Source organism: Giraffa tippelskirchi, chromosome X, assembly GCF_054371585.1.
Source record: "Giraffa tippelskirchi isolate mGirTip1 chromosome X, T2T-mGirTip1v1.2.pri, whole genome shotgun sequence".
NCBI lineage: Eukaryota > Metazoa > Chordata > Mammalia > Artiodactyla > Giraffidae > Giraffa > Giraffa tippelskirchi.
The window spans coordinates 26,847,253-26,870,051 of record NC_137289.1 but is presented as its reverse complement, the minus strand read 5'-3'; positions in this window follow the sequence as shown (position 1 = coordinate 26,870,051).

The following is a 22,799-nucleotide window of genomic DNA, read 5'->3' as shown; positions in this document are numbered from 1 at the left end:
CAGTTGTGTCTGACTCTTTGTGACCCTATGGAATGTAGCCTGCCAGGCTCCTCTGTTCATGGGAATCCTCCATGCAAGAATACTGGAATGAGTTGCCATACCCTTCTCCAAGGGATCTTCCCAACTCAGAGATCACACCTGTATCTCTAATGTCTCCTGTATTGGTAAGTGGGTTCTTTACCACTAGTGCCACCTGGGAAGCCCCATACGTCTGTATTAGTGACCATGATAGGAGTATAAATATGAATTCTTAAGGAGAATATATCTATATATTGTATTTTATATATATGTATATATATATATGTGTGTGTGTGTATATATATATATATATATATATATATCCTATTCATGTTCATGTTTATAGAGTTTTAATTAACTTCTTGTCTGTAAAATTTTTATCTCTTTTCTTCTAGACTGAAAACTCTGCTCCTTAAGGACATAGCATGTGGATAGCAAAATTAGAATATGATATAACTGCTCACTTTTAAAATCTCTATTTCCATATATATTAATCTCAGAATACCAATACTATTACCACCTTCAATATGATTACTGAAACACTGAAATAATTTTACATGTACTGTATTTTCCACTTATTTTTAAATGGTTATAAAATAGAGTAGATGTAAAATTATTTCAATGTTTCAGTTATTATTTCAATGTTTTGAACATTGAAATTATTTCAATGTTTTGAACTCAACATTCAAAAAACTAAGATCATGGCATGCAATCCCATTACTTCATGGCAAATAGATAGGGAAACAATGGAAACAGTGACAAACTTTATTTTTTTAGGCTCCAAAATCACTGCAGATGGTGACTGCAGCCATGAAGCTAAAAGATGCTTGCTCCTTGGAAGAAAAGCTATGACAAACCTAGACAGAATATCAAAAGGCAGAGACATAACTTTGCCGATAAGGTCTGTAAAGCTCAAGCTATGGTTTTTCTAGTAGTCATGTATGGATGTGAGAGTTTGACTATAAAGAAAGCTGAGCACCAAAGAATTGATGCTTTTGAACTGTGGTGTTGGAGAAGACTCTTGAGAGTCCCCTGGACAGCAAGGGGACCCAACCAGTCCATCCTAAAGGAAATCAGTCCTGAATATTCATTGGAAGGACTGATGCTGAAGCTGAAGCTCCAATACTTTGGCCATCTGATGAGAAGAACTGACTCTATGGAAAAGACCCTAATGCTGGGAAAGATTGAAGGCAGGAGAAGGGGATGACAGAGGATGAGATGGTAGGATGGCATCACTGATTTGATGGATATAAGTTTGAACAAGATTGGGAGTTGGTGATGGATAGGGAAGCCTGGCGTGCTGCAGTCCATGGGGTTGCAAAGAGTTAGACATGACTGAAGTAACTGAACTGAACTGATTGTACCTTTATTGTCAAAATATATAACCATCACAGAATATCCTCTTTCCCTCTTAGTACCTCATTTACCCTTAGTTCTGCAGGTAACTAAATATTTAATGCTTAAAACAACCTATTCTTATATTAAGGTCTCTCTAGTCATTTTGTGTGTGAAGCTTGTTCTCTATTATATTCCTTAGGAAGGATTCATGGGCACAATATTGGCTGAGTTCCTATATTTTGCTAAAATCTTATGCACTTTATAGCTGAAAGTTAGCTTTGCTGAACATAAAACACTTGGCACACGTTTCTTTTCTTGAATATTTAAAACTACTACTAGTTTCATCTAGCATAAATCATTGCTCTCAAAAAAGTCTGATGATAATTTAATTTTCCTTTCTTTGTAAGCTTTTTTTTCTACTTGCCCAAAGGATATTATTTTATTTAAATCTTCTAATTTTAATAAAGCATAGTGTTTATAGTCCTGTGTCAATATTCTCATGTGCACAGTATGCTCTTTCAATATGTACTTTCAAATATTTTTAATTATTTTTAGGAACATTCTATTGAATTAGGTTGTTTAGTTTTTGTTCTGTTTCCTTACTTTGCTTTTCTTCATCAAATATAATATTTTTATCTCCATTCTATTTTTATTATTTTTTTTACTTTATTTCAAATCTTTTTCTTTATTTTAATAATCTCCTTTTTGTCTTTTCTTTCTTTTAAGAAATTAACTGTTTTATTTATTCACTCGTGTGCTTTGTGAATATAGTTTTATTTTAGAAATTATTTTTTACTTCTTTCATCTTCTTTCTGAATTTTTATAATTCTGATTTTAAAGGGATTACTATCTTAAATCTTCTTGCTTATTTTGGAATAGTATCTTGTTGTTTTGATCTGCTTTTAGGGCACATGTTTCTGGAGCTCTTTTATTGTCTGTGCCAAGTTATCTTGCCCATCCTCTATTATTTTTATAATAAATTTGAATAGGATTTGATCTTGATCATTTTCTCTTGCTTACTTTTATTTGCAGTAAGTTTTCCTGATTTTTTTTTAAAAAGAGGCAGTATTTGGGAGTGTTCTTGTACTTAATAGATTTCCTTCTCTTGTTGTTTTCTTATAGTGTTCCAAAATATTGCTGTTTGCTGTCCTGAATTTCCTACCTCTATTTTCTTGTCCCACCTTGAATAGCTTCTCTTTCTCTATTGTCCCTGTCTTGCTCAATTTTTATTCCATTTCCAGAAGTTTTTCCTCAGCATAGGACTTGTTCTAGATGTGAGCTCTAGTAGAGCAACTGTGAAAGTTATAGGAGTTAGACTAATAGAGCACCTTCAGTTCTTCTTACTATGGACTGCTTACATGCATTTGCTGTTGCAGAGTGAAAAATCCCTTCTATTTTCAGCTGCTGTTATCAAATTGGCCCTCTATGCATTCTAGTGTATATCTCTTAGCTATTTCAGATTCTCCAATCTCAAGTTGATTGGACACCACCCTCATTGCTTTCCTAATATCATTCAGATCTGGTATCAACTAATTTTATCACCTGCTTATATTCTGTTGTAAGTGTTGTTCATAGTTATTTGGTTCTGTTATCTAGTTTTTTCTCTCTCTTTTTATAGGGTATATGGAGAAACGTAAATATGTTGTTGCTGTTGCTCTGTCTTCTTGTTATTGTTCAGTTGCTAAGTTGTGCCCAGCTCTTTGCAACCCCGTGAACTGCATCATGCCAGGGTTCCCTGTCCTTCTTAGCATTGATAAGTAAACTTTAATTCCAGTTTTATTTTTATTAAATTAAGGGCTTTACAAATACTTGGGAGAGGGGCTTTTTTCAAATTAAATGTTACAGTGATCTGCAAAGTAATATATATATATATATATATATTTTATACAAATAATATACAAAATATATATATACACATACACACATAGTTAAAAACAAAAATATAAATAAAATGTAAAATGTAAAAAGTATATATATGTAAGTATATAATTATTATAACTGATTATAAATACATTATGTGAGAGTAATTAGGCTGTTCTCATGCCTCAGCATCTAAAAATTTGGCTTTCTCTTTATTTGGGAGTTTAAAAACAGAAAATTCTGATTTACTCATCTAAGAAGATGAAATGATAACACGATAACAGCCTTTTTTTAAACAACTTGCCTTGCAATCTCAAGTATCAGTTTCAACCGATTTGGTTTCTTGTCATAAGCATTTAAATTAGACAAGAAAGAAAAAACATTTTCAGTAAGTACTAAAACCAATACGATATCATAGGTTTTTTTTTCTTCCTTTTTGACTACCGAAATTACTGTTGAATCAAATGTGCTGAGCAGATGTTTCTATGCCTTGCCAGACATTTAATTGAGTGTGGCTTGGATACACTATAGTCATAGATTGGCCTATACAATTTACTTTCATAATCATGGATTGAGTATTTTAAAGACAAGTTTAGCACTGTAAGCTTAATCAATGGCACACTTACAAAATTCTCAAGTATATTCTAGAAATGTCAGGAGCTGTTTTTTCCCAGATCTACAGAAAAATGTGGTAATTTGAACATGAGTAAATGGGATAAGGGTCTCAACCAGAAGTTAAAATTTAGAGTCTTACATATTAGAGTGTACATTTTCTGTTAAAAGATAAATTCATTAAGATGAAGACAAATAAAACTTAGGTCAAACATTCCTGGAACTTCTAGGCATGGCCCATCAGAGTTTTAAACCTAGCAAATTAGATAGACTATGTACTCATGGAAATTTTATTTTATGTCTCTGAATTGGAATATGTAACCCAATAAATTATTTTATCTTAAACATTAACTTTCATGTGAGTATAACCAATATAGTAACAGGAAAGGGAATTTAAATTCAATTGTTATTTTGAGGATCTTCTACCTCCTAGGTCTGCTTTCATAACCTGGTGAAAGTGATTCTCTTTGTTAGGATACCATTTATCTATAATAGAAAATAAAAATGACAGAATCTGTCAACCAAAGCTTGAAAGTTGTTAATTTTGTTTCCTTCTTTTTCCTGTATCAGAGTGATTTTACCCGTCTATGAAGATATCCTTTAAGTTGCTTTTGAGGCATTACTTTACTACAGCACGTAGTTTAGGCAATCAGTGATGAACCGTAGTCTTCTATGGTTATTTTTTTCCTTCTTTTTCTCCTTTTGCTAAGTTATTTTGTTGTGTGTGTGTGTGTCTAAGAGTAAAACCAGCCAGTCTAGCTTTTTTATAGATGTAGAATGTGTACTAAATGATCATCCTTAAATTAAACATGTTCTGCCCATTGTCCATCTCCTTCATTTAATAGTAAAGAAAGGACATTTTATTAACATTTGTACTTCATTTTCAATCAATACAATAAAGTATGGTTTTCAAAATATCTTTGAAATAGAATCTCAACAATGTCTATTGAAAAACTATGATTAAAAGGAGATAAGACACTAATTATCTAAATAACTCTAGAAATAAGCTGAATGGGGACAGTAGCAGAGGAAAATAATTAACCTAAAACTAAAATGAAAGATTTCAAATACATTCAGACCTGTCACAGTGTTTCATAGGATTTGAAAATTTGGTAAGTCAGTCATATTCTATTGTAATATGTTGATTCATCCTAGTGTGATATTTGTTGTCATTGAAATGGGTGGGCTTTGTGCTCTATGCCCCCTAGAAGTTGATTGTTTCATCTCTGAACACTATGACTACAGCTGGAAATTGCTGCCAGTCAGGAGTTTGAATAGAAACTAATTTTTCAAAGATATGAAATCTAGTCTTACCAACTAGACTTTTTCTCTGAGATCTGTAACTATGCTTAATAAGAAATGAGATGTCAGAGAAAGACAAATTTTATATGAGTGCATGAGGCCCCGTGTTCTCCACAGCACCTCCAGTTGGAGCTTAATTTCTTGAGGCTTCCCTGATGGCTTAGGCCGTAAAGAAACTGCCTGCAATGCAGGAGACCTGGGTTTGATCCCTGGGTTAGGAAGATTCCCTGGAGAAGGGCATGGCTACTCACTCCAGTATTCTTGCCTGGAGAATTCCATGGACAGAGGAGTCTGAGCCTGGCTGGTGGACTACAGTCCACAGGGTTGGAAAGAGTCAGACATGACTAAGCGACTAACACTTTGGCTTTCACTTGTATGTAGAACCTAAAAAAGCCAATCTTATAAAACCAGGGAGTCAGAATGGTGGTTATCAGTGCTTGAGGGTGGAAGAATAAGAAAGATGTTTAACGGTACAAACCTGCAACTAGTAGATAAATAAGTTCTGGAAATCTAATGCACAGCATAGACAACACTACATATTGTACTATAAACACCAAACTTTCTAAGAGACCAGATCTTAATTATTCCCATCACAAAAAAAGAAATGACAATTATGTAACATAATAAGAGTGTTAGCCAACACTACAGTGGCAATCATATTGCAATATATAAATGTATAAAATCAAAATGTTGTATACTTTATGCTTACATGATGTTGTATGTCAAATATATTTAAATTTAAAAAGTAGATAAGCACAGATACATGAGAAATTTCAAAGAAACAGAATGCTTATGCACAGACATGATCTTTCTGAAAATAGAACTACTGTCAATTAGGTATTCTGAAGGAATCAGCCAATTTCAAAAATTTCTCCACAGTCATGCATATGCGTTAAACATCAGTCCTAACATTTTTTATTTTATATTAATTGAGTTGCTGCCTTCTCTTTATGTAGTCAAGAACTTGATTAGTTGACCTGGCCTTCTCCAGTAAGATTTTATAATATTATTTGGCTTCCTTCTGAACATATGAAACATCTTCAGTGGCATGCTTTTTATATAGAAAGAAGCCAAGTAACATTGTATATATGAATAAAGCCAAGGCAAACACATACATCTTCCACTGTCAGAACAGAAAACATACAAAAATCAGTTTTCCTGTGACAACCACATTTCAATGACCTGCAGAAATTTCCAGTTCAATTCCCAGTAGCAATTATGCTATAACTTGTAGTATAATAGTTAACCATATTTTAGTGGTTGATTTTAATGAAGGCTAATCTTTTTCTAGGTTACTCATCAAGAGACAATATAGTTTAGTGGTTTTAAAACATGGGCTCCACAGTCAGCTTTGCCATGATTTATAGCCTGACTGACACAAACTATGTGATTTTAGGCAACTTGAATAACTTTTCTGTCTCACATGCCTTATCTGTGATAAGGGAATGATTATAGAACTATTGTGAGAATTAGAAGAGATAATACATGTACATATTATAATATATATGTTTAACACATAGCTTGATATACTAAGCACTGCATGTAAGTATTTAATCTTAGCATTATTTCACATATATTTTCAATAGAGCACACTTGTTATAATAATTATTTCATTTTTAAAGAGTAAGTTAGACTTAAGTGTCAAAGTTATCTTGTTTTCTTTTCTTTTTTGCTTTTTAATTAAAAAAATTATTTAGTTAGTTTTGGTTGCACTGGGTCTTTGTTGCTACACACAGGCTTTCTTTATTGCGGCGAGTAGGGGCTAATCTTTGTTGTGGTAATCAGGCTGCTCATGGCAGTGGCTTCTCTTGTTGCAGAGCACCAGCTCTAGGTTTGCAGACTTCAGTAGTTGCAGCACATAGGCTCAGAGTTGTGGCTACAGGCTTAGTTGCTCTGAGGCATGTGGAATCTTCCCATATCAGGGATAAAACCCATGTCCCCTGCATTGGCAGGTGGATTCCTATCTACTGTGCCACCAGGGAAGTCCCTCAAAGGTATTTTCAACATAGATATTGGACGTCTTTAGAGTTCTCAGGTGGAGGTTCTTTCTTGCATTCAGCCAGGTGAAGAATGATCTCTGTTGAGGTCTTTGTTTAAATATCTTCGGAGTCATGACCTTATGAACTGAGGAGACAGAATCAAGGTTTCATACTTCCCAATATAGGATTCCTTTCTTACATGCTACAAGGAAAGTGGGTGTAATCTGAGCTGGCATTAAACTCATCTGGGAAACAATTCTGCAGATTCAATGTATAGACAGAGTAACAAAAATGGCAGACTTGTCATTTTATTTGCATAATCATTAGAGGTGACCATTCAAGCATAAAAGTAAGTTTTCTGCTGTTACAACAGTTTTGGTTTCTGTTTTCCATCATCAAACTAGTAAGGAATAGCAAAGGGCTAAACTAGGTTTTTAGGTGGAAGATGAGAAAGATCAAGTTTGGTTCTTTTCACTACCTATAAATTCTGGAACATTTTTTATTCTATTTGATTGTAAGCTAATTGACAAATATTTTAAACATTATATCTAAACTGAAGTGGTAGCTCTATTGAAATAGACAGCTTCCTCTTTAATATAATTTCTTCTCTAATTCCCTAGCACTTTCTAAAACCATTCATTATTTTCTTTCACTATAAAACCTGCATTACTTCTTCAGAAACATTAAATTAAAAAAAGAAGAAGAATATATAACTAAGACCATGCCGTAAAGCCTCTATAAAACACAAAGGTCCAACATTGCAAAGGATAGCCTTTACTCTTCTGAAAAGCAGAACTAGAGGAAGCTTTCTGAAATATCCATCCTTTGAGATAAATCTGATCATATATTCTAATGAACTCTATTACATTTAGAAGTCTGTTTTCAGCAAAGGACTTCTCCTCAATGGACAGCTGTTATTCACATTCTTCCTTTTGGGTTGATGCTATACTAGTCAGGGCAGATCCTAGACAATTCAATACTTTAGATGATTGTTCATCTTTATTCTTATACTTTACTTTCTGAGCCCTATTAACATTTTTAAAAATTCTTTCACAAGAGTGTCATGATTCTGACATGGAAAATAAAAGTCAAAATATCTCAATCAATTAAGCTTTATTATATTATGTATCTTCTCTCCTCAGCACACATGCTATATGTAAACGTGGCATATGTTGATAGCAATACTTAACTGAAGATCCAAGATTTTCAAATGACAGCATTTAGGGTCTTATAAGTACAACTAAATATGCCATTATTTTTAGATTAGCAGATAAAGAAGATGCCATAGACATAATGAATCAGGATTTCAGCCACATTTTGAAGAAAAACACAATAACTATCCTGGTATAATATCCTGACTATCACATTGTTTTGCAAATAATAGTTGTTTGTTAAATAGAAATTGAATGGAATTACAATGCAGAGAAATGTGGAGTTAAAGAGATGTGAGTTGGGGGGGGTGGTCCTAAGATGGAGGAGGAATAGGATGGGGAGACCACTCTCTTCCCCACAAATTCATTGAAAGATCATTTGAACGCTGAGGAAATTCCACAAAACAACTTCTGAACGCTGGCAGAGGACACCACACACCCAGAAAGGCAGCCCATTGTCTTCAAAAGGAGATAGGACAGAGTATAAAACTTAAAAATAGGGACAATAGAGTTAAGGATGGATTCCCGTCCCAGGGAGGAAGTCATAAAAGAGGAGAAGTTTCCAAACACCAGGAAACTCTCTCACCGGTGGGTCTGTGAGGAGTTTTGGAATCTCAGAGGGCAACATAACCGGGAGGAAAAAAAAATAAGTAAATAAATAAAACCCACAGATTATGTGTCTAACGGCAACTCTCAGCCTTCAGAATGGGAGAAAATAATAGCAAACGAAGCAATTGACAAAGAATTAATCTCAAAAATATACAAGCAGCTCATGCAGCTCAATTCCAGAAAAATAAACGACCCAATCAAAAACTGGGCCAAAGAACTACAGACATTTCTCCAAAGAAGACATACAGATGGCTAACAAACACATGAAAAGATGCTCAGCATCACTCATTATCAGAGAAATGCAAATCAAACCACAATGAGGTACCATTTCACACCAGTCAGTACGGCTGCTATCCAAAAGTCTACAAACAATAAATGCTGAAGAGGGTGTGGAGAAAAGGGAACCCTCTTACACTGTTGGTGCGAATGCAAACTAGTACAGCCACTATGGAGAACAGTGTAGAGATTCCTTAAAAAATTGGAAATAGAACTGCCATATGACCCAGCAATCCCACTGCTGGGCATACACACCGAGGAAACAAGAATTGAAAGAGACATGTGTGCCCCAATGTTCATCACAGCACTGTTTATTATAGTCAGGACATGGAAGCAACCTACATGTCCATTGGCAGACGAATGGATAAGAAAGCTGTGGTACATACACACAATGGAATATTACTCAACCATTAAAAAGAATGCATTCGAATCAATTCTAATGAGGTGGGTGAAATTGGAGCCCATTATACAGAGTGAAATAAATCAGAAAGAAAAACACCAATACAGTATACTAATGCATATATATGGGATTTAGAATGATGGTAACGATGACCTTATATGAGACACAGCAAAAGAGACACAGATGTATAGAACAGTGTTTTGGACTCTGTGGGAGAAGGCAAGAGTGGGATGATTTGAGAGAATAGCATTGAAACATGTAATATTATCATATGTGAAATAGATAACCAGTCCAAGTTCAATGCATGAGACAAGGTATTCAGGGCTTGTGCACTGGGATGACCCTGAGGGATGGGATGGGGAGGGAGGTGGGAGTGAGTTCTGGATGGGGAACACATTTACACCCATGGCTGATTCATGTCAATGTATGGCAGAAATAATTACAATATTGTTAACTAATTAGCCTCCAATTAAATAAATTACAAAATAAATAAATAAAGAATTTGACTCATTTGACAGGACCTAAAAATTCTAAAAAAAAAAAAAAAAGAGAGAGATGTGTGTTAGGAGATTTCATGATATACATGAAGAGTATTGGTTCACAGATGGGATCCATATCTGGAGGGTTGTCCCAAGAGGAGAATTTTGAAAGTGAAAGTTACTCAGTCATGTCCAACTTTGTGACCCCATGTAATGTAGCCTGCCAGGTTCCTCTGTCCATGGAATTCTCCAGGCAGGAATACTGGAGTCGGTAGCTCTTCCCTTCTCCAGGGGATCTTCCGGACCCAGGGATCAAACCCTGGTCTCCTGCATCTGGAGGGTCATCCCTAATGGAAAATTACAGGGCTTGGATATTGAACTTAATCATTTCCATTTTTATAAAAAACTTAAGACAAAGAACATCGATAAGCTTATCAAATTTGTAGATTTCATAGCTTGACTGAATACTAATATATATAAAACCAATAGAAAAAAATCTGACAGACTGAAATGATAAATCAAAACTACAGTGATGGATTCTACTATTTAGTAAAAATTTACTCCAAAGTTTAGGAGAAGGATAGAATTCCTTAAGAGTTGCTTATGTAAAACAGATGTTTTGGTTCACTCAGAGTGAATGTGGGAGACATACTGTTGACATGAAAATTGTGAAATAGTCTGCATTCACCTAGGTGTAAGGTCCACAATAAAGGAGTTTATTTTCTTCCACTGATCAGACCACATTGTGAATGATGGGTTCATTTGTGGGAGAAATGCCTTTTAAGAGTGACATGGTCTTTTGAGCAGAGGAGGGATGAGGAAATAAAAGGTCTGCCAACTATATGGGAGGGATGGTAGAGGAAATCTGGGAATTTTTGCGCAGAGAAAGGAGATGTATGGGAAGCATAATAACTAAGTCCACATATGTGAAGAGCTCTCAAGCTTTTAAATACAGATATTTTTCTTTCGTGTTTTCATTGTTGCATTCAACAAATATATGCTGCTGCTGCTGCTGCCGCTGCTCAGTGACTCAGTCGTGTCCGACTCTTTGTGTCCCCATGGACTGTAGCCACCAGGCTCCTCTGTCCATGGGATTCTCTAGGTAAGAATACTGGAGTGGGTTGCCATTTCCTTCTCCACAGAAACTACAGAGAAATGAAATATTGGTAAAAAGTTAATGATTAAACTGAATGATAGGTGCATCACAGTTTTTAGATACTCTCTACACTTTTTTGTTTGCAGTTTCAGTAATAAAGTTTTTTAAATGATAAAATTAAAAAAAAACAATTCATAAAACTGGGAAGATTAAAGCTGAGAAAATCATTGAGCAGACAAAAATGTAGAAAATAAGAGTATAAAAATTAAAGAATAAATCTAACTCATCAGGCAAATAATACAGGAGTTACAGGAAGAGAGGAAAACAAATGTCAGAAAGAGAATTAAAGAAGTTAATACAATTTCCCAGAACTAAAGGACTAGAGTTTCCAGACAGAAAGAAGACTCTAAGGTAAACATGTGTGCATTCATGCATGCTTAGTCACTTCAGTCTTGTCTGACTCTGTGCAACGCTATGGACTGCCACCTGCCAGGCTCCTCTGTCCTCAGGATTCTCCAGGCAAGAATACTGGAGTGGGTTGCAGTGTCTTCCTCCATGGGCTCTTCCCCAAGTTAAGCATAATACATGATAAAAGATTTAAAATGAAACCAAGAATAATTTATTTGGCCATGAAGAAAATAGTATTCAAGTGGGTTTTACAGTTCTACAATATTGGAGACTTTGGAATCATAAATGAAGAGTGCCAAAGGAAACCAAATAAAATGGAAAAGCAAGACAACTATTAAGTCCAGGAAAAATCATAGATTTTCTGAGAAAGGAAATGTAATCATACTACACACTTGGGACACAGTCAACATGATACTTACATACAGAGCCATCCCTCAGTATCCATGGGGGTGGCTGATTTCAGGACCCCCATGAATTCCAAAATCTGAGAATGCTCAAGTTCCTTATATAAAATGATGAAGTATTGGCATTAACCCACACACATCCTCCCATATACTTGAAATCATCTCTAGATTACTTAAAATGCCTAATACAATGTAAACCACAGCACATGGCAAACTCAAGGTTTGCTTTTTAGAACTTTCTGGAATTGTTTTTTTCCTGAATATTTTCAACCTTTGGTTGGATGGATCTTCTGATGTGGAGCCCATGGATGCAGAGGGTTAGTTGTATTAAAAATAAGGAAAATGTACACATCAAATGATAAGTAAACTGCTGCTGCTGATGATGTCGCTTCAGTCATGTCCGACTCTGTGCGACCCCATAGACAGCAGCCCACCAGGCTCCCCCGTCCCTGGGATTCTCCAGGCAAGAACACTGGAGTGGGTTGCCATTTCCTTCTCCAATGCATGAAAGTGAAAAGTGAAAGTGAAGTCTCTCAGTTGTGTCCAACTCGTAGTGACTCCATGGACTGTAGCCCACCAGGCTCCCCTGTCCATGGGATTTTCCAGGCAAGAGCACTGGAGTGGGTTGCCATTGCCTTCTCTGAAAAGTAAAGTAGATATTGCTATAACCATATTAGGAAAAACAAACGAAGGGGAAATGGTGGTAAGGGACAGTGGTATAAAATGACAAAACTGTTAGGTTCCATAACAGCAATTCAAAAAAAATATTAAAATTTAACAATCATTTATATTATTAGCATACCATTTAGAAATATGGAGGAAAAACCTATATAAGAAAACAAGACCGAAGAAAGAAAATGTGGGAGAGATAGGTAAAGCAGGGTACTGCTATTTAACAGTATCATATTTAACTGCTATGATAACTGCTTTTTAAGTGCTATCATGAATCTAGGGGCGTTTTTTAACTAAGCACATAATTATTCACAACAGACAAAATATCGCCACTCAAATATCTATCAACAGAATCATGGACAAAAGAAAATGTGGTATATACATACAACAGAATATTCATCCTTAAAAAAGAAGGAAATCCCACCATTTGTGACAATGTGGATGGCACTGCACTAAGTGAAGTCAGTCAGTTACAGAAGGAAAAATATTGCATGATTCCACTATATGAGGTATCTAAAATAGTCAAACTACCAGAAGCAGAGAATAGAATGGTGGTTGCCAGGGAATGGGGGAGCGGGGAAATAGGGAAGTTGATGTTCGATGTATATAAGGTTACCCCTCCAAAAAAAATCCACAACTATATATACATATTACTTTGATAAAAGTGAAAAAAAAATTAGAAAATGGTGCTTTGCTGAGAGCTTTTGGGAAAGACAGAGATCTCTTCAAGAAAATTAGAGATACCAGAGGAACATTTCATGCAAAGATAGGCTCGATAAAGGACAGAAATGGTATGGACCTAACAGAAGCAGAAGATATTAAGAAGAGGTGGCAAGAATACACAGAAGAACTGTACAAAAAAGATCTTCACGACCCAGATAATCACGATGGTGGGATCACTCACCTAGAGCCAGCCATCCTGGAATGTGAAGTCAAGTGGGCCTTGGAAAGCATCACTACGAACAAAGCTAGTGGAGGTGATGGAATTCCAGTTGAGCTATTTCAAATCCTGAAAGATGATGCTGTGAAAGTGCTGCACTTGATATGCCAGCAAATTTGGAAAACTCAGCAGTGGCCACAGGACTGGAAAAGGTCAGTTTTCATTCCAATCCCAAAGAAAGGCAATGCCAAAGAATGCTCAAACTACTGCACAATTGCACTCATCTCACATGCTAGTAAAGTAATGCTCAAAATTCTCCAAGCCAGGCTTCAGCAATACATGAACCGCGAACTTCCAGATGTTCAAGCTGGTTTTAGATAAGGCAGAGGAACCAGAGATCAAATTGCCAATATCCGCTGGATCATCAAAAAAGCAAGAGAGTTCCAGAAAAACATCTATTTCCGCTTTATTGACTATGCCAAAGCCTTTGACTGTGTGGATCACAATAAACTGTGGAAAATTCTGAAAGAGATGGGAATACCAGACCATCTGACCTGTCTCTTGAGAAACCTGTATGCAGGTCAGGAGGCAGCAGTTAGAACTGGACATGGAACAACAGACTGGTTCCAAATTGGGAAAGGAGTACATCAAGGTTGTATATTGTCACCCTGCTTGTTTAACTTCTATGCAGAGTACATTGTGAGAAATGCTGGGCTGGAAGAAACACAAGCTGGAATCAAGATTGCCGGGAGAAATATCAATAACCTCAGATATGCAGAGGGTACCACCCTTATGGCAGGAAGTGAAGAAGAACTAAAGAGCCTCTTGATGAAAGTGAAAGAGGAGAGGAGGAGAGCAGAAGATGGCGGAGGAATAGGACGGGGAGACCACTCTCTCCTCCACAAATTTATCGAAAGAACATCTGAACGCTGACCAAACTTCACAAAACTACTTCTGAAGGCTGGCTGAGGACGTCAGGCTTTCACAAAAACTGCGCATTATCTTCAAAAGAGGTAGGAGAAATTATAAAAGATAAAAAGAGAGACAAAAGAGTTAGGGACGGAGACCCGTCCCGGGGAGGGAGTCGTAAAAGAGGAGGAATTTCCAAGCACCAGGAAACCCTCTCACCGGCGGGTGTGGGGGAGGATTTTTTATCTCGGAGGGCAACGTAACTGGGAGGAAAAATAAATAAAATCGACAGATTACGTGCCTAAAGCAACTCCCAGCAAAGAACCCCAGACGCTCGCATCATCCGCCACCAGCAAGTGGGGGCTGAACGGAGAGGAGCGGGCGGCATTGCCTAGGGTAAAGACCGGGCCCGAGTGCCCCGAGGGCAATCTGAGGGAGCTAACGTGAGATAGTAACCTAAACTGTGGGACAGCGAGAGAGAGAACTATCCCGCGAAAAGCCCAACTCTAAGGCACTGCCGGCCCGCTCACAGAACAAAGGACTGAGCGATACCAGAGGAGAGCTAGCCGGCTGCGGACTGCGCCATCCCCCGCCGGACACAGCGGGCAGGCGGGGCCCGCCAGAGCCGGAAAGGGGCAAACTCGGCTCCAGAGAGGGCACCCCCTACCAAACTGCAAACAGGCTCCCAGTTTTTTAAGCAAAGACTGCCTGAGATCCCGGAGGGTCGACAGCAGCCGGGAGGGTCGCAGCCAGAGACCAGCTCCCCAGAACCGACACAAAGCACACCGGAGCCGGGCGCGCCCGTAAACCGAGGCGGGGACCAGGGAGGTGATAAGCCGCACCGCCCCAACAGGGGACAGCGCCCTCGCCAAACTCCTGGCCGCCTGGGCAGCTCCGACCGGGAACGGCACAAGCCGCGGGCAAAATCGAGTCTGCGCCTTTGTGGAGTAACCGGGAGCCTGAACCTGAGCGGCTTAGTCCTGGGAAGTGCACGCAGCTCAGGGCCCGCTCCCCGGCCGAGTAACCTGAAGCCTGAGCAGGGTAGACGGGGAAAGCACACACGCCGTGAGCGGGGGCGAACCCAGTGCGGCCGAGACACTGCGAGCTTACCACACACACGCCAGAATTGCAGTGTTCCTTCCTCCCCACAGCACGATTGAACAAGCGAACCTAAAGAGATCACCTCCACCGCTTTGTTGCAGGGCGGAAATTAGATACTGAAGAGATCTCCAAACAGAAGCCAAATAAACAGAGGGAAGTGCTTTGGAAGGGACAGGCCAACAGATTAAGATCCCTGTAGCTAATACCGACTGCATTAAAAAGGACCTACAGATCTTGAAAAGTATAAGCAGGAATAAGGATCTATCTAAAACTGAGCAGATCCCACACTGCTCACAACAGCTCCAGAGAAAGTCCGGGATATATATATTTTTTACTATTATTATTTTTTTTAATTTTTTTTTAATTTTTTTTTTAATTAAAAAAATTTTTTTTTCTCTTCTTTCCTTTTTCTTCAAGTCCTCTATTACACCTTTAAATTTCATTTTCATAACCCACTATTAACTTGCAAAAAAAAAAAAAAAACCCTATTTTTGAAGCAAACTACATACATATATCTTATACCTTTTGTGTTTTTTTTTTTTTAATGTTTTTTTCCTGTTCTACATTTTTTTACTGTTTCTTTTTTTACTGTTTTACTGTTTTTTTTTCTTTTTACACTGTTCCCTTTTTTCTTTTTTTTTTTTTTTTTTTTAGATTGTAAGTTTTATAAGAGTCTAACCTCTACTCTAGATTTTTAATCTGTGTTTTACATATTTGATATCAACTTTGTACATTTAAGAACCCAATCTTTAGGACCCATTTTTACTCAGGAGTGTGATCACTGGCCTGATCACTCTGTCCCCCTATTGATGCTCTTTCTTCTCCCCCAGGGAACCTCTATCTCCCACCCTCCTCCTTCTCTTCTCAACCCAATTCTGTGAATCTCTGAGGGTGTTCTGGGTACCGGAGAACACTTCAGGAACAGGATACTGCCCAGATCTCTCTCTCCCCTCTTAATTCCTCCCTTTCTACTCATGCTCACCTCTGTTACCTTCCTCCCCCCTCTCTATGTATCTCTGTGAATCACTCTGAGGGTTCCAAACTGTGGAAAGCACAGAGGGAAGTGCTTACTGGCTAGATTGCTCTCTCCACATTTGAATTCCCCTCTTCCCCTCCTGGTCACTACAACCCACCCCCCCCACCTCATCTCTCCATGTAACTCAGTGAACCTTTCTGGGTATCCCTCACTGTGGAGAATCTTGTCACCATTAACCTAAAAGTTTTATTATTGAGGCTGTATGGAAGGAGAAGTCTTGAGGCTACTGCAAGAATAAGACTGAAAGCCAGGGGAAACATTAATTAATAAGAGACCATCCAATAGCCTCCATAAATTCACTGAAACCAAGCTCCACCCAAGAGATAATAAGTTCCAGAGCAAGACATACCACGCAAATTCTCCAGCAACGCAGGAACATAGACCTGAGCATCAATATACAGGCTGCCCAGAGGCACACCAAATCCATAGACATCTCAAAAATTAATACTGGTCACTCCATTACACTCAAGAGAGCAGAAATCCAGCTCCACCCACCAGAACACCGACACAAGCTCCCCCAACCAGGAAACCTTGACAAGCCACCTGTCCAACCCCAACCGCAGTGAGGAACCTCCACAACAAAGAGGAACTTCATACTACCAGAATACAGAAGGGCCACGCCTAACACAGCAATCTAAACAAGATGAAAAGGCAGAGAAATACTCAGCAAGTAAAGGAAAATGAGAAATGCCCACAAAGCCAAACAAAAGAGGAGGAGATAGGGAATCTATCCGAAAAAGAATTTAGAATAAGGATAATAAAAATGATCCAAAATCTTGAAAGCAAAATGGAGTTACAGATAAATAGCCTGGAGACAAAGATTGAGAAGATGCAAGAAATGTTTATCAAGGACTTAGAAGAAATAAAAAGGAATCAATATAGAATGAATAATGAAATAAAGGAGATAAAAGACACTCTGGAGGGAACCAACAGTAGAATAACGGAGGCAGAAGATAGGATAAGTGAGGTAGAAGATAGAATGATGGAAATAAACGAAGCAGAGAGGAAAAAAGAAAAAAGAATCAAAAGAAATGAGGAAAACCTCCGGGACCTCTGGGACAATATGAAACGCCCCAACATTCGAATCATAGGAGTCCCAGAAGAAGAAGATAAAAGGAAAGGCCATGAAAAAATACTCGAGGAGATAATAGTTGAGAATTTCCCTAAATTGAGGAAAGAAATAGTCACAGAAGTCCAAGAAACCCAGAGAGTTCCAAACAGGATAAACCCAAGGCGAAACACCCCAAGACACATATTAATCAAATTAACAAAGATCAAACACAAAGAACAAATATTAAAAGCAGCAAGGGAAAAACAACAAATAACACACAAGAGGATCCCCATAAGGATAACAGCTGATCTTTCAATAGAAACCCTTCAGGCTAGAAGGGAATGGCAGGACATACTTAAAGTAATGAAAGAGAATAATCTACAACCCAGATTACTGTACCCAGCAAGGATCTCATTCAGATATGAAGGTGAATTCAAAAGCTTTACAGACAAGCAAGAGCTGAGGGAATTCAGCACCACCAAACCAGCTCTCCAGCAAATGCTAAAGGATCTTCTCTAAACAGGAAACACAGAAAGGATGTTTCAACACGAACTCAAAACAACAAAGTAAATGGCAACGGGATCATACTTTTCAATAATTACCTTAAATGTAAATGGGTTGAATGCCCCAACCAAAAGGCAAAGGGTTGCTGAATGGATACAAAAACAAGACCCCTATATATGCTGTCTACAAGAGACCCACCTCAAAACTAGGGACACACACAGGCTGAAAGTGAAAGGGTGGAAAAACATATTCCATGCAAACGGAGACCAAAAGAAAGCAGGAGTCGCAATACTCATTTCAGATAAAATAGACTTTAAAATAAAGGATGTGAAAAGGGACAAAGAAGGACACTACATAAAGATCAAAGGATCAATTCAAGAAGAAGACGTAACAATCATAAATATATATGCACCCAACATAGGAGCACCACAATATATAAGGCAAATACTAACAAGTATGAAAGGGGAAATTAACAATAACACAATAATAGTGGGAGACTTTAATACTCCACTCACGCATATGGATAGATCAACTAAACAGAAAATTAACAAGGAAACACAAACTTTAAATGATACAATAGACAAATTAGATTTAATTGATATTTACAGGAGTTTCCACCCCAAAACAATCAATTTTACCTTTTTCTCAAGTGCACATGGAACTTTCTCCAGGATAGATCACATCCTGGGCCATAAATCTAGCCTTGGTAAATTCAAAAAAATTGAAATCATCCCAGCCATCTTCTCTGACCACAATGCAGTAAGATTAGACCTCAATTACAGGAAAAAAACTATTAAAAGTTCCAACATATGGAGGCTAAACAACACGCTTCTGAATAACCAACAAATCACAGAAGAAATCAAAAAAGAAATAAAATTATGCATAGAAACGAATGAAAATGAAAACACAACAACCCAAAACCTATGGGACACTGTAAAAGCAATACTAAGGGGAAGGTTCATAGCAATACAGGCGTACCTCAAGAAACAAGAAAAAAATCAAATAAATCAACTAACTCTACACCTAAAGCAACTAGAGAAGGAAGAAATGAAAAACCCCAGGGTCAGTAGAAGGAAAGAAATCTTAAAAATTAGGGCAGAAATAAATGCAAAAGAAACAAAAGAGACCATAGCAAAAATCAACAAAACTAAAAGCTGGTTTTTCGAGAAGATAAACAAAATTGATAAGCCATTAGCCAGACTCATCAAGAAACAAAGGGAGAAGAATCAGATCAACAAAATTAGAAATGAAAATGGAGAGATCACAACAGATTCCACAGAAATACAAAGGATCATAAGAGACTACTACCAACAGCTATATGCCAATAAAATGGACAACTTGGAAGAAATGGACAAATTCTTAGAAAAGTATAACTTTCCAAAACTGAACCAGGAAGAAATAGAAGATCTTAACAGACCCATCACAAGCACGGAAATCGAAAGTGTAATCAGAAATCTTCCAGCAAACAAAAGCCCAGGACCAGACGGCTTCACAGCGGAATTCTACCAAAAATTTAGAGAAGAGCTAACACCTATCCTGCTCAAACTCTTCCAGAAAATTGCAGAAGATGGTAAACTTCCAAACTCATTCTATGAGGCCACCATCACCCTAATTCCAAAACCAGACAAAGATGTCACAAAAAAGGAAAACTACAGGCCAATATCACTGATGAACATAGATGCAAAAATCCTTAATAAAATTCTAGCAAACAGAATCCAACATCATATTAAAAAGATCATACATCATGACCAAGTGGGCTTTATCCCAGGAATGCAAGGTTTTTTTAACATCCGCAAATCAATCAATGTAATACACCACATTAACAAATTGAAAGAAAAAAACCATATGGTTATCTCAATAGATGCAGAAAAAGCCTTTGACAAAATTCAGCATCCATTTATGATTAAAACCCTCCAGAAAGCGGGAATAGAAGGAACATATCTCAACATAATAAAAGCTATATATGACAAACCCACAGCAAACATTATCCTCAATGGTGAAAAATTGAAAGCATTTCCCCTAAAGTCAGGAACAAGGCAAGGATGCCCACTTTCACCACTACTATTCAACATAGTTTTGGAAGTTTTGGCCACAGCAATCAGAGCTGAAAAAGAAATAAAAGGAATACAGATAGGAAAAGAAGAAGTAAAACTCTCACTGTTTGCAGATGACATGATCCTCTACATAGAAAACCCTAAAGACTCTACTAGAAAATTACTAGAGTTGATCAATGAATATAGTAAAGTTGCAGGATATAAAATTAACACACAGAAATCCCTTGCATTCCTATACTCCAATAATGAGAAAACAGAAAGAGAAATTAAGGAAACAATACCATTCACCATTGCATCAAAAAGAATAAAATACTTAGGAATATATCTACCTAAAGAAACAAAAGACTTATATATAGAAAACTATAAAACACTGATGAAAGAAATCAAAGAGGACACAAACAGATGGAGAAATATACCGTGTTCATGGATTGGAAGAATTAATATAGTGAAAATGAGTATTCTACCCAAAGCAATCTACAGATTCAATGCAATCCCTATCAAGCTACCAATGGTATTTTTCACAGAACTAGAACAAATCATCTCACAATTTGTATGGAAATATAAGAAACCTCGAATAGCCAAAGCAATCTTGAGGAAGAAGAATGGAACTGGAGGAATCAACCTGCCTGACTTCAGACTCTACTACAAAGCCACAGTCATCAAGACAGTATGGTACTGGCACAAAGATAGAAATATAGATCAATGGAACAAAATAGAAAGCCCAGAGATAAACCCACGCACATATGGACACCTTATCTTCGACAAAGGAGGCCAGAATATACAATAGAGAAAAGACAATCTCTTTAACAAGTGGTGCTGGGAAAACTGGTCAACCACTTGTAAAAGAATGAAACTAGAACACTTCCTAACACCGTACACAAAAATAAACTCAAAATGGATTAAAGATCTAAACGTAAGACCAGAAACAATAAAACTCCTAGAGGAAAACATAGGCAAAACACTCTCCGACATAAATCACAGCAGGATCCTCCATGACCCACCTCCCAGAATATTGGAAATAAAAGCAAAAATAAACAAATGGGACCTAATTAAAATTAAAAGCTTTTGCACAACAAAGGAAACTATAAACAAGGTGAAAAGACAGCCCTCAGAATGGGAGAAAATAATAGCAAATGAAGCAACAGACAAACAATTAATCTCAAAAATATACAAGCAACTTCTGCAGCTGAATTCCCGAAAAATAAATGACCCAATCAAAAAATGGGCCAAAGAACTAAACAGACATTTCTCCAAAGAAGACATACAGATGGCTAACAAACACATGAAAAGATGCTCAACATCACTCATTATTAGAGAAATGCAAATCAAAACCACAATGAGGTATCATTTCACACCAGTCAGAATGGCTGCTATCCAAAAGTCTACAAGCAATAAATGCTGGAGAGGGTGTGGAGAAAAGGGAACCCTCTTACACTGTTGGTGGGAATGCAAACTAGTACAGCCACTATGGAGAACAGTGTGGAGATTCCTTAAAAAACTGGGAATAGAACTGCCATATGACCCAGCAATCCCACTGCTGGGCATATACACCGAGGAAACCAGAATTGAAAGAGACGTGTGTACCCCAATGTTCATCGCAGCACTGTTTACAATAGCCAGGACATGGAAGCAACCTAGATGTCCATCAGCAGATGAATGGATAAGGAAGCTGTGGTACATATACACAATGGAATATTACTCAGCCATTAAAAAAAATACATTTGAACCGGTTCTACTGAGATGGATGAAACTGGAGCCCATTATACAGAGTGAAGTAAGCCAGAAAGAAAAACAACAATACAGTATACTAATGCATATATATGGAATCTGAAAGATGGTAACGATAACCCTATATGCGGGACAGAATGAGAGACACAGATGCATGGAACAATTTTATGGACTCTGAGGGAGAAGGTGAGGGTGGGCTGTTCTGGGAGAATGGCATTGAGACATGTGTATTGTCATATGTGAAACAGAGCACCATTCCATGTTCGATGCATGTGACAAGGGCTCGGGGCCGGGGCAGTGGGATGATCCAGAGGGATGGGAGGGGGAGGGAGGTGGGTGGGGGTTTCGGGAAGGGGAACACATGTAAACCCATGGCTGATTCTTGTCAATGTATGGCAAAAACTATTACAATATTGTAAAGTAATTAGCCCCCAAGTAAAATAAATAAATTTATAAAAAAAAAAAAAAAAAAAAAAAAAAAAAAAAAAATAATATAGGTACAAATCATACCCTTCATAAAGAAAATAGATACTATTCATTGACTGCATTAGCTGCTTCTCTCCTTGTTTGAAGAGGCTCAAGTACACAGGTGTAGGCACCCTTGAATTGTTCACCCAGAAAACGGCCTACCTGCTACCTTGTGGGTAGGTTAGGGGGTGATCTCCGTTTTAGAAACTTGAGACATAGATATAATAAATTACATTAAAAGTAATAACATCTTTCTGCAAAAGACAAAAACATAAAACTCAAAAAGAGTAAAAAAAAAAAAAAAAAAAAAAAAAGAAAGTGAAAGAGGAGAGTGAAAAAGTTGGCTTAAAGCTCAACGTTCAGAAAACTAAGATCATGGCATCTGGCCCCATTACTTCATGGGAAATAGATGGGGAAACAGTGGAAACAGTGTCAGACTTTATTTTGGGGGGCTCCAAAATCAC